A 15536-nucleotide genomic window follows, 5' to 3' on the forward strand; every position below is an offset into this window, starting at 1 on the left:
ATCCTAATCAATTTGTCTAGCGCTGTTTTAGAGGGAGCCCAATAAAATAAGTAGAAATTTAATATAGGGCAAATGTAATGGTTATGAACCATCCTTTTGCTTGCAAGGTTGTCTTGTAAGTTCCCAAAAGAAAGTTCACAAGCTAGCAGTTATTCCTATGTAGCTGCTAAGTACAAAAGTAAAAACAAAAACAAAATTGAAGGATGGAAAGCAATACTATGTTTTAAAAACACTGGAGTTGTATATATTATGCTCAAGGGTGTGTATCTTGAGTTGCTCCAGCCTGTGTTACAGGCTTGGAAATATCATCCAGAGGTGTTGATGAAGCAAGTAAAATTTGGGAAGACAATTTCTCATGCTCAAGAATGGAACTAGAATAAGGAAACTTTGGAATAGATTGAAAAATTTCCATGCTCAATAGGGATGAGGGAATAGTATTAGATTTAGAAGATGCACCTGGTGCAGTCATAGCTTCACGTATCACAAAAACTGACTCACAAGTCTGATCTACAATCTTATCCAACATTGTTTGCCAAATATGCAAAGCTTTTGGTCTTGTAAGAGCCAATCATCCATCTTCTTTTGTATTTTGAGGGCTAGATCTTTGGAAAAAATCTTATAACTACAATTCATCATAGTAAGGGTACTCCAATTCCTTAGTTCATCTTTAGGCCCTTCTAGTTTGATAGCACCTCCATTAACATGCTCCTTCCTTGAAACGTCCTTGCCAAAGGAGTAGAAGATAAGGTCCAAATCACCTCCCATAATGCCTTGCAAAATTTTGTTGGAAAAATCGAGCGTCTCCTCGGGTGTTCCCATTAGCCATGACAATGACAATCTCTTTAAGTTCTTCAAGGGAGAAAGGTCTCTCAAGAAAGACATTATCAAATATCTACATAGTATTCTCTCTCAAAGCTTGACAGAGTTCTCTAGCCCTCTGAACCTCATCATTTGATACTATAGTAGAGGAAAGAAGAGATTGAAACTAACACTGAATGAGCTTAATGTTCTCTTCTTTCTTGTCAATTAAAGTGTTGTCAGACCTCTTTAGTAGAGGGACCTCCTCATCAACTCTCTTTCTTGTTATGAGCTTGAAGGTTTCCTTGGTTGGTTTGTCTAGCTTGCCTCCTCACCATTCTTTGAAATATGCCTTAATGTCATTTAATACTATTTTCTCTTGAGAGACTTCACTTGAACCACCCATTAGATTAGATAGTTTCTTCTTAAACATGTCTGCTATATGCCATAATTCTATGACAAAATTTCCCTGACTATCTTCCACTCTGTCTATAGCTTCCACTGATTGTTTGTGCTTGACCGCTTGAAAGAAAAACCTCAATGGATAATCTCCCTTTGATATCCACAGAAGGCAAATCTGAAGCCATGCTCGTTTAGCTTGCTCTAGCTTCTCTATTTTGAGAGCTTCTTCTGCTTCTACTAGCAAGGTGGAAACTATAGGATCCTCAAGACTTGCATTTATGACTTCCCTCAACTGAGACCTATAAGTCATCAATTGCTCATTGATTCTCTTCTTTTCCTCTTTGCATTGACCCCAGGTCAAAATTGGTATCAACTTCCCCCCTCCATACTTTTTCCATTTCATCAGAAAAGCCCAAAGAAAATAACGATTTTCAATCAAACTTAAAAGTCACATAAAAATGATTTGTTCACCTGAACTGTAGTCAAAAGATACCATCCCATTGGAATGTGATAGGAGAGATCTGCATCCAACAACAACTTTGCCCTCCATTGGAACTAAAAGCCACTGGCCTTCTTCTGAGAAATAGAAACTACCAATTCTATTAGCCCTAAACTGAGTACCCCTCCTATTTTTCCATGAAAGTCCATTCAAGCCCTCTGACTCTAGCTCTACAGTATCCATCAAGCCCTTATCAAGACAAAGCTCTTTCGAAGCATCTCTAACTACGGCCTTGTCACCCCTATTACGAGACAATCTATCCTCACTAGATCAACATCATATTCCAATCCCCTACCAAGATCCACACCTAGGACCTACTAGATGATGATTCAAGTCTCTCTAGCACTTTGCTCTAACAAAAGACTCATTGGAGGTATAAACAAAGACCACACTATAGACAAACCTCAAAGTCGACACTGTTAGCTCATAGATGGAACAATGAAGAAAAGATGAAACACAAATGGACACAACTTTATTTATGAGTGGTTACATATATAGGCAACTACCTCCATGTAGGTAGATCCCAGATCCACAATCATCTCCTTGATTATCCCAATCAATCACCTCCTATGATCACTCACTCATCACACCAACCTGACACACCTAACTAGAACCTTCTAGCACACCTACACTTACACACTTCTTGCATAGGACTCCAAGCCCATAGGCACACACACACACACATCAAGTTTCCCCTTCATTCCCCCCCACAAATTGATGACCTCAACCCTAGCAGTAGTCCATGGGAAACTTCATGGCTTGCCCACCTCTAGTGGCAACACACATGATCCACAACCTGGTACTCACTCTAGTTGCATTAGCAGTAGACTCATTTGGGCATCCTCATCCCAACATGATCTCACTCTGACTTTGGTTTGTTGGTTTAAAATTGGGAGATGGACATGGACTATGTATGTAAAACCCAATGAGTCCAACAAAGAAAAATCTCAAAAGTCTAACAATCATTTAAGGATGGACTATCCATGGTAGCGAACCATTATTGACTCAAACACACAAAAACATTTCAAGTGGAAGATGTGGGTAAATACCCCCCTTTAATGGCATATCTTGTGCTTTTCCTTCTTCTCTTCCAAGCTACCATAGTGTGAGGTACATTGTCCATGGAGAGGTTCTTGGTGTAGCTCTTGTAACTCCTTTGCTCTTTCTCCTTCATCTTGTCCTTCATGGCATCTTCTTCAATGTTGATATTTTCATCAATGTACATCTTGACATTTGCCAATTGAGTTGGCATGGAATTTAAATGTAAAGAGAGTAAATATCCCTTTTTCAATAGTAGCACCAAAAGCATGTTGCACTTCAAAAGTGCAAAACATTTGTCCATCATTTCATAGGTATTCCAAAAGAGCACATACTTTGAAACAATAACATTGTCACAATCCTTTGCATCAATATTATCATCTTTGGCTTGCTTGAAGTTTATCACATGATACTCATAAATAAGCATCATTGCATTCATACTTTGAAGGAAAATAGCCACTACTTCATCTCAAGTGAGTTCCAAGTGTAGCACCAAAATCCATAATGCATATATATTACTTTGCACCTCTCACTCCAAGCATCACCAAGATGGGGGCTTTTGTTGTGCAATCACAGATCCATATGCAAGGAAGGTTCAGAACAAACTATAGCCAAAATGGTGCACTATAACTCCAGGGACAGCAGATCTCCTTTGCTTGAGAAAACTGTCTTCACAAAACAAGTCGACTGGTTTTTTCTCTAGTGCTCCTTCATTGCTAGACCAAGTCACCTCAAAATTCAGGAGAGGGTAGCTCTATGTGTAGAGTAAGCTTGGCTCAGAGGAATTGCTGTAAGAAAATAATACAACGTCTGTGCTCAACAGATAATAGGATCTCGTACACAAGAGAGAAAATAAGATAGTATGGAGAATCAAAAATTTGATTACTGTAGAACTGAAACAATAGATGGCACTGCCTCCCAACCGTCTGCTCCTATGAAAGAAGCTTTGATGGCATGTTGAAAATAGATGAAGATGGAGGCTAGATGCTAAGGAATCAAGATTGTTGTAGCCAGTGATGAAATGGGCTTCATGGGCTTGCTCTTATATAGCCACCAGTAGTAGTCGGCTAGGCTCAATTGGGTGGCTAACCCAGTCTGCCCAAAATGCTCGACTGGGGGTCGGTCCCAAAATAGGCCACCGACCATACGATAGAACCGGTGCGCAAAACAGAGCAACTGACCCATGGTCACCGTTCAGCCCACAGCCATCCAGGATCAAACGGGCCCTGCAACCTGAGAGTGGGCCGCCCTGGGAAATGCTCCATCTACCCTCAGTGTGGTCAGTCAAGGGATGCCTTCCCGCACTTGCATGTAGCCTGGTTGGCGGTGTGCCAACTCTATCTAAAGCCATCCAGCCATCAAGCCACACATGGCCCCCATCTGGTGTCTAAACCAGGACCTACCGGATAACCAAGCTACTCAAATTCCTTCTCCTCATATGGGGGGCTTACAAGTAGAGTTAGCTGGTTCCTACATAGTTACATGAGAGTGGAGCATTGATATCTAACACCCCCCCTCAATGTCCACCCACAAGTGAACTTACTTTTTCGGCCCAATGCCAAGTCAATGAAGATGCCCCTCCAGCAAGTCTCTTCCAAGAGTCTTCGTGAAGATGTCCGCAACATTCTCTATAGTCAGACAGTACACCAAGTCGACCTCTCCATCCATGATCAGCAAAGTGATATTGAATCTCAATGTGTTTTGTGCGAGCGTGGAACACTAGGTTCTTTGCAATCACCATGCAACTTTGATTGTCACATGATAACTGCGTAGGCTTGTTCTGCACTGCACCCATGTCCCCCAAAATCCTCCTCAACCACATTGCCTTGCAAGAAGCAAAGCATGCAGATTTGTACTCGGCCTCAGTAGAAGAAAGAGAAATTGTGGGTTGCTTCTTGCTGACCCATGACACAACTCCAGATCCAAGTGAGAAATAGTACCCTGTCACTGATCTCTTGCTGTCCACATCTCCTGCCCAATCCGAGTCACAGAATCTGGTCAAGATGTTGCCCTTGATATAGGTGATGCCATAATCAACAAGTGTGCCTTTGATGTATTTCAGCACCTGCATCCCTACCCTCCAATGGTTCTCCCGGGGCTTATTGGAAAACATGCTTAGTACACCAATCGCAAAACTGATGTCCGACCGTGCGTTGCACAGGTAGATCAAGCTGCCCACAAGCCTTCTGTACTTTGCTTCGTCCACTAGTGGTGATGAATCCTCGTTTGAGAGCTTCGCCTCATCAACCTCCATAGGGGTACCAACTATCTTGCACTGAGCCATGCCAAATGCCTTTAGTATCTCTCCAACATACTTCAACTGTGAAATGGAGATCTGTTTCGGCTCCTGCCAAGCTTCAATCCCCAAACAAAAATGCATCAACTATCATTTCAAACTCTCTTCCTAGCAAATGCTTTGTATGCGAGATCTTCTCTTCACGGTTTCCTGTTATGACAAGGTCATCCACATAAAGGACCACGATCATACACCTGCCTCCTTCTTTGAAGATTTACAAATTTGCATCAGATGGGCTCCTCCTAAACCCGTTTTGAAGAAAGTAGGCATCAATTCACTGGTACCATGCTCGTGGGGCCTATTTCAGTCCGTAAAGTGCCTTCTTCAGTTTACAGGCTTTACCTTCTGAACTGGGGATCTCAAAACTTGGTGTTTGTTCCATGTATACCTCCTCCTTAAGATCTCCATTCAGAAAGGTGGATTTTACATCCATTTGAAACACGGGCCAACTTCCCTAGGCAGCTAAAGCCAAAACACTGCGAATTGTGGTTAGTCGAGAGCGGTGGGAGCAAAAGTATCTTGATAATCAAAACCATGTACCTGTGCAAATCCTTTTGCCACAAGTCGACCCTTGTACTTATCCAACGTGCCGTCGGACTTGTACTTGTTGGTCTTGTATACCCACTTGGTTCCGATTACCTTGCGTTTTGGTGGTCGATCCACAAGGTCCCAAGTGTTGTTCTTCATTATGGGGCCATACTCCGACTGCATAGCCTCCATCCACCTATCATCACCCTGTGCCTCTTCAAGACACTTGGGTTCATCAGCACGGATCACTTCTGTCATCAAAGCATAGTTGACCAAGTGTTCCTATGCCCTTCTTTGCTCCTCTAATCTCTTGGACCGGTGGTGTTCGGATGGTTCCTTCTCAATGGTTGGAGGTTCTCTGCCATCCAAAAGCTGCTTTACCCACTTTGGGAATGGCCATTGCTGTTGTGGTTCTGCAGGCTCTTCTTCATCTTCTTTGTCTTGAATCCTCCCAAGCACCGTTGGGGGAGTTAGGTCTGCTGTTGGTGGCGGTATTGGATGGATATCCTGGTCCTCGTTTTCTGGGAAGGAAGCATCCTCCTTCAATTGATGCAGCTGTTCTGAGAAGACCACATCACGACTTACAATTACCTTCTTGGTAACAGGGTTATAGAGATGGTAACCCTTCACCTCTTCACTGTAGCCCAAGAAAATACACTTCCGGCTCTTCGGTTCCCGTTTGGTCCTGGTAGCATCAGGGACATGCACAAAACAGTCACATCCAAAAACTTTGAAATGTGCAGCTGAAGGTTTCTTACCAGAAAAGGCCTGCAATGGAGTCATCCCGTTCATAGCCTTTGTGTAGCTATGATTGAGAATGTAAACTGCAGTGTTACATGCTTCAGCCCAGAAAGTCTTTAGCAAATTTTTCCCTTTCATCATACTCCGGCCCATTTCACAGATGACACGCATCTTGCATTCTGCTACTCCATTTTGCTATGATGTATGTGGTGGGGGTTTCTGCCTCTTGATTCCGTGACTTTTGTAGTAACTTTCGAATTCAGTCGATGTGAACTCTCCACCTCTGTCAGCTTCTTCACCTTCCTCCCTGATTCTTTCTTGACCATTACATGCCATTCCTTGAACCTACTGAAAGCCTCGTCTTTCATCTTCAGGAAGTATATCCATATCCTTCTACTGTAGTCGTCAATCAGCATGATGAAGTAGAAGGAACCACCCAAAGCTTCTGTCTCCATCTTTCCGCAGAGGTCCGTGTGAACGAGCTCTAGAGGAGCCTTTGCCCTACTGGCCTCTTTAGGAAAGGGCTGCCGATGCTGCTTGCCCATCAATGCAAGCTTCACATACATCGGGCAGATCTAAAATTTCTGGTAGGTCTGCAATCATTCCACTTTTATGCATCTCCTTCAAAGAACTAAGGTTTAGATGACCAAACCTCTCATGCCACATCTTAGTGTTCTTCACATATCCGCTCGAGCACTGAAAGCTGAGAGTTCGTAAATGTTGTTGCGCCATGTACCTTTACCAACGACCTTCCCTTGAAGATCCAGAATCTGTGCACCATCCTTATCAAATTGAACTTTGAGGTCCCGATCCATGATCGCAGAAATGGACAACAAGTTTCTCTTGATATCTGGCACATAAAGAACATCGGACAACTATTTTACAACTCCATCTAACTTGAGAGCAATCGTACCTTTTCCTTTTGCTGGACGTTTTGCATCATTGCCGACTGCTACCATGATGTGATTCCCTACTGGCTGTAGAGAGGTATACCAATCCTTCCGACTGGTCATGTGGCGCAATGCACCACTGTCAATGATCCAAGGTTCATCTGCAAGCACATGAACTGCCTCCGTGCAAATCTCCTCAATTGCTAGGAACAGCTCTATTGGTACTGCTTGCGCGCTGTTGCTAGACTCTTTCTTTACTCCGTTCTTCTCATCTGCAATCTTCTTTTGGCACTAATTTTGCTTGTGCCCTGCCTTATTGCAATAGAAGCACTTGATCTTCTTCTTTCTCTTTTTATCATCAGAAGAAGATGGGTTACCAGAGTCCTTACCCTTACCTTCCGGTCCAGAAAGCCGAATCTTCTCCAGTCGTTGTCTTTTGATGCATCTCCTCCTCCAAAAGCATCACGCTGAAATCCTCAAAGTTGAGGGGCGGATTTTTGTTCTACGTATTCAGTGCCATAACAAGACCGTCGTACTTTGGTGGGATAATCCGTATGCACCTTCATGCTAGATTCTCGCTGCTGATGGTGATGCCAATCACAGTCATCTGATCGCGCAGATTCTTCACCCTGGTGATGAACTTCTCTGCTGCTTCAGACTCAGACAATTTTTCATTCGCGATTTGAGTCTCTAGATTCTGAATCTGCATCTAATTCGTGGTCTCGTACTGATTTTTCAAGACCGTCCATGCCTCCTCTCCTGTGGTGACATGTTGAATTAACGCCATGATGGAATCACTAACACTCCAGAGAATAGAACACAACGCATCTGCATTTCTTCTTGTCCATGTGAGAATCTCATCCGTAGTTGGTACTATTTGTTGTCCTGCATTGGCTGGATCCGGTCTCAGAACTGGCCTCACGTCGACCCCAGTAGTAGTGTCCCAAAGCTCATATGCGCTTAGGATGGTCTTAATCTTGAACTTCCAGAGAGGATAGTTAGAGCCGTCCAACTTTCCACTTTCGCTGAACGGTGGGATTCACAGTCTTGTGGGCTGGGCCATCTCTCACAATCTGCTCGCAAATAGAAACACACTACCAAATCTTTTTGCTAGAGTCAAAGCTCTGATACCATGTAAGAAAATAATACAATGTCTATGCTCCAAAAATAATAGGATCTCGTATGCAAGAGAGAAAACAAAATAGTATGGAGAATCATAAATCTGATTACTATATAGAACTAATACAATAGATGGCACTGCCTCCCAACCGTGCGCTTTTGTGAAAGAAGCTTCGACGGCATGCTAGAAATAGTAGAAGACGGAGGCTGGATGCTAAGGAATCAAGGTTGCTGTAGCCAGTGATGAAATGGGCTTCACGGGCTTGCTCTTATATAGCCACCAGTCATAGTCAGTTAGGCTCAATTGGGTGGCAGACCCAGTTTTCCCAAAACGATCGACTGGGGGTCGGTCTCGAAATAGGCCACCGACCATACGATAGAGCTGGTGCGCAAAACAGAGCAACTAACCTATGGTCACCGTTCGGCCCATAGCCATCTGGGCTCACCTGAGGCTCCAAACGGGCCCTACAACCCGAGAGTGGGCTACCCCAAGAAATGCTCCGTCTACCCTCAGTGCGGTCAGTCAAGGGATGCCTTCTCTGTTAGGGGCAAAAGCAGCAACAGTAAAGAGGAGCTAAGGGGGGAGTCCTTAGATCATTAGTCCTTTGATTATTATTAATACGTTGTATCTAGTTTATTAATGAGATATGAAAAGACGGAAGTTCTAGGGGCAGGCGGAGAACTGAATAGGCACGGCAACCGTGAAGGAGTTATGTGTGCCGGTTAGATAAGAGAGAAGAGAGCGATCATTCAGGGAGATCAATTGAGGCTCATTGATGAGGATCGGAGCAAGGATCAGTGCTATGTATCAGAGAGTACAGTGTTGTATTGCTCGGAGAAATGTAATACAGAGATTCTATTGCATCTATCTTATTGTTTTATCATGAATGATTCCGTCGATCACTGTTCTACTCTATGTATTTTCATACGCAGTTCTGAAGTACGATTACGCATGTAAATCTGTCGCAGTAGTGCGTTTCGAGTTAGTCTTCAGAGTAGAGAGGGCTAACACTTTGGCGACCACGGAAGATTTCCATGTTCGTCGCGGTGGATTCCCCCGGAGAGGTTGGATGCTCCCCATCTGTAACACTCTGATTCCTCGGTGCGAGGCCTAGCGCATGAATGACGCTGGGAGTGAGCCAGGGGGAACATCGCGCTCTCCGGAACGGCCTCGGGAGCCTGCAACTCCAGTATCGGCACGTACAACCCGCGAGGAACGGCATGACAGATATGTGGCTCAACGTGATCTTCTCTTCGGCTTCTTCACGGATAGTGAGAGTAGTAGCCGCTCTGACACACCTCCGCTGATCCCAGGAGAGGAAGGTCCAGTCGTTTCCGGTGTTCAGGAGGAAGGCGAATCCTCCGGACGCAGTAGCCCGTTCGATTTCGCAGGTACTCCTCCGGAAGACGAAGCGTCACCGTTGCGGAATTCCCCACCACCGAGTCCCAGGAGACGGGAGGGTGGTGTGCCTGCAGGAAGCGGAGCCCCAGGTTCGTCACCAGATCCCGGTAGGGGAGGTGGAGGCGGTGGAGGCGGAGGCGGGGGTGGAGTTCCGGCGGTAAGCAGTGCGGCTATTCCACCACGGGTATCCAGGATGACGGTGAAGTACCCCAAGTTTTCGGGACGGGATAAGGAGGATGCGGATGCACATATACTGTCATTTGAGATGGCATGGATGGTGAATACGGCTCCACCAGTGCAGGCGACAGATCTTATGAAGATGGCGACTTTCATCCCGACACTGCAGAAGCAGGCGCGGCAGTATGGATCGCGCAATATGGAGCTACCCATTTTGCCACGTTTGATCTACTGCGGGATGCCTTTTTGCTCCGGTTTCGGGAGGACAAGACCCGTGTTCATGTCCTGGCCAAACTGGGGAAACTGGAACAGAAGAACCAAGAAGTGGAGGCGTATGCGGCCAGGTTTCGGTCGTTGATCCGCCGCCTCGATGCAGCAACTACTCCAGCAGTCCCCATCCAAAATGCTTACTTCATGGAGGGGCTGAATAAAGGATTGAAAAGGTCCCTGGCATCGTTGGATCTGGAAGCTCTTTCATTGGAAGAAGTCGTCCAAGCAGCGGTGAGGGCGGAACAAGTCCTGTTTACTTCCAAGGGAAGGAAAGGCAAAGTGAAGTATGAGGAGGCTGAGGGAGATTCCGATACTGATACTGAGGAGGAGTCGGATCAGTCGGATGAGGAGGAGGACAAACGTTCCATGAGGCGGAAGGCTGGAAAAGCGGCAGGGAAGTTATTTCCGGAAGGATCTGCTGCCGGAGCCAAAAGCCAGGATAGTGGAATAGGGTCCTCTTCAAAAGTTCGCAAGGATACTTGGTGTAATCGGTGCCGGAATGCAGGACACTTAGCAGAGGAATGCGGTTTGAATGAGCGGTGGTGTGCGATTTGCCAAACAGCGACGCATACCACGGAGATCTGCCGCTATAACGCACGAATAGCCCCGACACCAGCGGTGGCGGCGGTAGTTGCGGCACCAGCCGCAGCACCAGCCGCGGTACCAGCCGCACCGGCGAAAAGACCTTGGCGGCCGAGAACGGCTGGAACAGGTGCAGATGAACCAGCAGGGGAACGAACGTTCCTATGTTTTTATTGCAATCAACCCGGACATCGCAAGGTAGATTGCGAATTATTCAAGCACCACAAGGCGGAAAGGGAAGCAACCCGGGGATCCGGAGAAGGCAAGTCCGCACCAGCAGTGAATGCGGTTCTGATTATCGAATGCGATGATGACAGTCCGCAACAGGAGAGCAAGGAGCCTAGTCCGCAGTCCGATGAAGTACCGGAAGTACCGGCGGGTGTCCCTGTTGAAGACAACGTGGGAGGAAGGGCGAGCGAAGATGTGCTCGTGGTCACACGATCCCAGGAAAAGGTGCGGGACTACAAGGCCCCGCACGAGAAGGGGCGACCCCCGGCGTTAGATTGGCAGGCACAACAAAAGGTGCGGTCGACGGTCGGTGAATGGGTCCAGAAAACCCCAACGGTGTTACCTAGGCCTAGCGCGGAAAAGGCAGTCTCGGTGACGGAGAATGGTGCGACGGTGGCAAGGCGCCTGCAAGAAGACCAGCCAGAAGCGACTTGTCTACCTACCAGTCAGAAGGACAGCCTGATGACCGGTGAGGAGGGTGTTGAACCATATGATTTATGGCAAGATTTGCGGAAACAGCAAATACACATGACAATGGAGCAATTGTTAGCATTGGTACCCAACTTCCGGAATTCTCTCATCAAACAATTGACGGAACCAGTCAGGGCGATGGAGTCGGAGATGGAAGCGGTAACAATGGAAGTGTCGCCTGACGGATCTGCAAAGCCTGAAGCGGAAGAACAGCCTCCTGTTTTTGATGAAGCGGTCCCGGTAATTTCCGTAACGCTGGAGAACAGCCGTGTGGGAGGGGTGTTGCTGGACGGAGGGTCTGGGGTCAACATCCTGTCCGAACAAATGCTGGTGCCGTTGGGTATCACAAAATGGGAATCCGCACCCTTCGCCGTTCGGATGGCGGACCAACGGAGAGTGCAGCCGTTAGGATTGCTCCGTGGATTGAAAATGGAGGTTTGCGGCGTGAAGTTCAAAATCGCTGCGGTGATTCTCCGGATGGAGGATATTAGCGGGTCATACCCGTTATTGCTCGGAAGACCGTGGTTGCGGCAGGCCCGTGTGAAACAAGACTGGCAATCCGACCGCATCACCATTCGGAAAGGAAAAAAGAAGCTGAAGCTCTCGGTACATACCAAACAAGGGCTGAGGACGCCATTCCGACCGACGATGGCGGAAGGTATCCATATGATGGACGGAATGGGGGTCGAAGAGGAGGATGACTACTTCAGTAGGAATACGGAGCTGGTAAGCTTGTTCGAGGTAGATGTGGTTGCCGTTTTAAAGCAATATCAGCATCAGCTTCCCTCGGCTACGCAAAAGTCATCCAGTTCCACGGAAGAACCAGTCGAAGGGAGTCTACCGGAAGGCACAGGAGACATGCCGGACGAAGCGGGAGTGGCGGAGGCGGAAAGAGTTTTCGAGCAGGAACTCCGTCGCTCGCGGAGGGTCAAAGAAGACGAGCTGCTGGATCTTAACCTCGGAACGGAGGCGGAGCCAAAGAACGTCCGTGTCAGTGCAAAGCTCGACAAAGGATTTCGGGGAAAAGTGGAGACATTGCTGAAATCCTTCAAAGACGTGTTCGCCTGGGACTACACAGATTTGCTCGGCATCGATCCCAAATTCTATCAGCACAGGATCAATCTGCAGAAGGATGCGATACCGGTTCGGCAACAACGGTATAGAATGAATCCGAACTATGCCCAGAGGGTGAAGGAGGAGCTGGACAGGTTGCTAAAGGTCGGGTTTATCTGTCCGGTTGACCGTGCAACGTGGCTTTCGCCAATCGTGATTGTTCCGAAAAAGAATTTGAAGTTGCGGGTCTGTGTTGACTACAGAAAGCTTAACGCGGCGACAATCACGGATCCGTTTCCATTGCCGTTTAATGATACTATGCTGGATACAGTGGCAGGTCACGAGATGTATTCTTTTCTGGATGGCTTCAGTGGTTATAACCAGGTGCAGATGGCACCAGAAGATCGAGAGAAAACAGCCTTCATCACGGAGTGGGGAGCATTTGTTTTCCTGGTGATGGCATTTGGGCTAAAGAATGCTCCGGCAACATTTCAACGCATGGTCCAAGAGATATTTCATGATTATTTACTAATCTTTATGCAGGTATTTCTGGACGATTTCAGTGTTTTTGGGAGTCGCGAGCAGCACCTTGAGCATCTGAAGAAATGCTTAACCCGGTGTAGGGAGGCACGGTTGTGTCTGAACCCTATGAAATGTGCATTCGCCGTGGGCAGCGGTATGCTGCTAGGTTGCATTGTCTCGGCGGAAGGCATTGCGGTGGATCCGGCGAAGGTCGAAGCGATCCGGCAGGCACAGGTTCCTGGCAACGGTAAGCAGCTCGGGAGATTCCTAGGGCAGGTTAAATGGCACAGCCGAATGCTGCGGTATCTGGCGGATGTGGCGACACCACTGTATGACCAACTCAACAAAGTACCGTTAGTCTGGTCTTCTGCTTGTGACTTAGCTTTTCGACGGCTCAAACTGATGTTGGCGACAGCACCGGTGGTTCAGCCGCCAGATTGGACGAAGATGTTTCATGTCTTCGTGGATGCCTCGGACGTGGCTATTGGTAGTGTCCTCATGCAGGAAGCGACAAGCAAGTGGTTCCGACCGGTGTATTATGCAAGTCGCAGGTTGTCAAAAGCCGAACGGAATTACTCTACGACGGAGCGGGAAGCATTGGGGATGATTTATTCCGTAACAAAGTTTCGTCACTACCTGTTGGGGAATCGGTTCACGTTTCATGTGGATCATTCCGCCTTGTTGTATTTGGTACACAAGCCCGAGCTCACTGGAAAGTTGGCCCGGTGGATGCTGCTTTTACAGGAGTTCGACTTCACGGTGGTCCATCGACCAGGAAGTACACATGCCGTAGCAGATTACCTTTCGCGGTTGGAATCTGGCGAAGACCCGATGGGTGTGGAAGACGATTTTCCGGATGCCCAGCTGTTCGAACTGGAGGCGGTGGTACCGGTAGCTCCAAAGACGTGGTACGACGACATGTTTCACTTTGTCGACACGGGCCAGATGCGCGACGGAATGTCGCGAGACCAGCGGAAACGGCTGGCGCTCAAGAGCAGAGACTTCCGGATCATTGCTGACCAATTGTATAAGCAGGGGCTCGATGGTGTGTTGCGACGGTGTGTGTACCCACATGAGCAGGAGGTAATCCTGGAAGAGGCTCACCAAGGAATCAGCGGTGGACACTTCGCAGGAGAAGTAACCGGACGGAAGGTACTCCAAGGAGGTCTGTGGTGGCCAACATTAATGGGGGATGCGCATAGGTTCGTCAAAAGATGCGATGTGTGCCAGAGGTTGGGCCAGCCATCAGGTCGGGACCGGATGCCGCATAATCCCATACTGGCCCTCGAACCGTTCATGAAGTGGGGGCTGGACTTTGTAGGTCCGTTTTCGCCGCCGGCGCAGAGGACAGGTAACCGGTATATCCTGGTGGCGACGGATTACTGTACCAAATGGGTGGAGGCCAGAGCACTGAAGGATAATTCGGCAAAGGCTGTGGCCAGATTCCTTTATGAAGCCATTATGACACGGTACGGATGTCCGGTTGAGCTCGTCACAGATCAAGGTGGGCATTTTCTTAATGCGGTGTTACGGGAATTGGTTACCCGGCACCTAATCATTCATAAGAAGTCCACAGTGTATTACCCTCAGGCAAACGGACAGGTGGAGTCCTCGAATAAGGTGTTGCTAGTCATTCTGAAAAAGCTGGTCAATGAAAATCGGACAGATTGGGATGAAAAACTTTACTCCGCATTATGGGCGTTCCGGACTTCCTATAAGGTTGCAACGGGGTTCACGCCATTCAAGTTGGTTTACGGAGTTGAAGCAGTGGTCCCCATGGAATTCCTAGTACCGAGTCTGCGGATTGCAGCGGCAGAGAAATTGGGCTGGGACGAGTCCGTAGACCGGAGGATTGAACAGCTGGATCGGCTGGGTGAGGAGCGGTTCTACAGTGCGTATCTTGCACAGGTAGTCCAGGACAGACGGAAGGTCTGGGTGGACCGTCATTCAAAGAAGAAAACCTTCAAATGGAGAGATGCCGTGATATTGTTTAACACTCGGATGGGTCCGCATCCGGGTAAGCTGAAGTTACGGTGGGGAGGTCCGTATTGGGTGGTGGAGCGTTATGGTGACGGCACGTTCCGATTAGGCACACTACAGGGGGAGCTGTTGCAGAAGCCGGTAAATGGATTTCGTCTCCGACCATATACAGGGCCCATGCCACCTTACCCATTTCCGGAGAAACCACCTGTGAAGATCATTTCAAATGCATTTGTAGCCATTTCGGTGGAGAAACCGATGATGGGGGCTATTAATACGCACGTGTGGTCTCACTCACTTTATTCTGAGAAACGGTGGGAGCAAAGCCTCGTGTTGCGGAGTGCGGACGCCGCCATGCAATCTACTGAATCTTCGAAGTGGGGCTTTTATCAGAATGATGGGACACTTGATCGTTGCATGCAAACAAGGAGTTCACCAGGGCATCCAAAAGGCAATTTGGAAGCAAAAGGGGGCTTATTTCCAACTCTTTGTTTTCCAGAACTCTTCTCCCTCGCATCCCAGCTTTTCGCCGCTATGGTG

The sequence above is a fragment of the Dipteris shenzhenensis genome, chromosome 7 (genome assembly GCF_047967505.1).
Source record: "Dipteris shenzhenensis isolate YYH24624 ecotype China chromosome 7, Dip_SZ_1.0, whole genome shotgun sequence".
In the NCBI taxonomy this organism is placed as follows: domain Eukaryota; kingdom Viridiplantae; phylum Streptophyta; class Polypodiopsida; order Gleicheniales; family Dipteridaceae; genus Dipteris; species Dipteris shenzhenensis.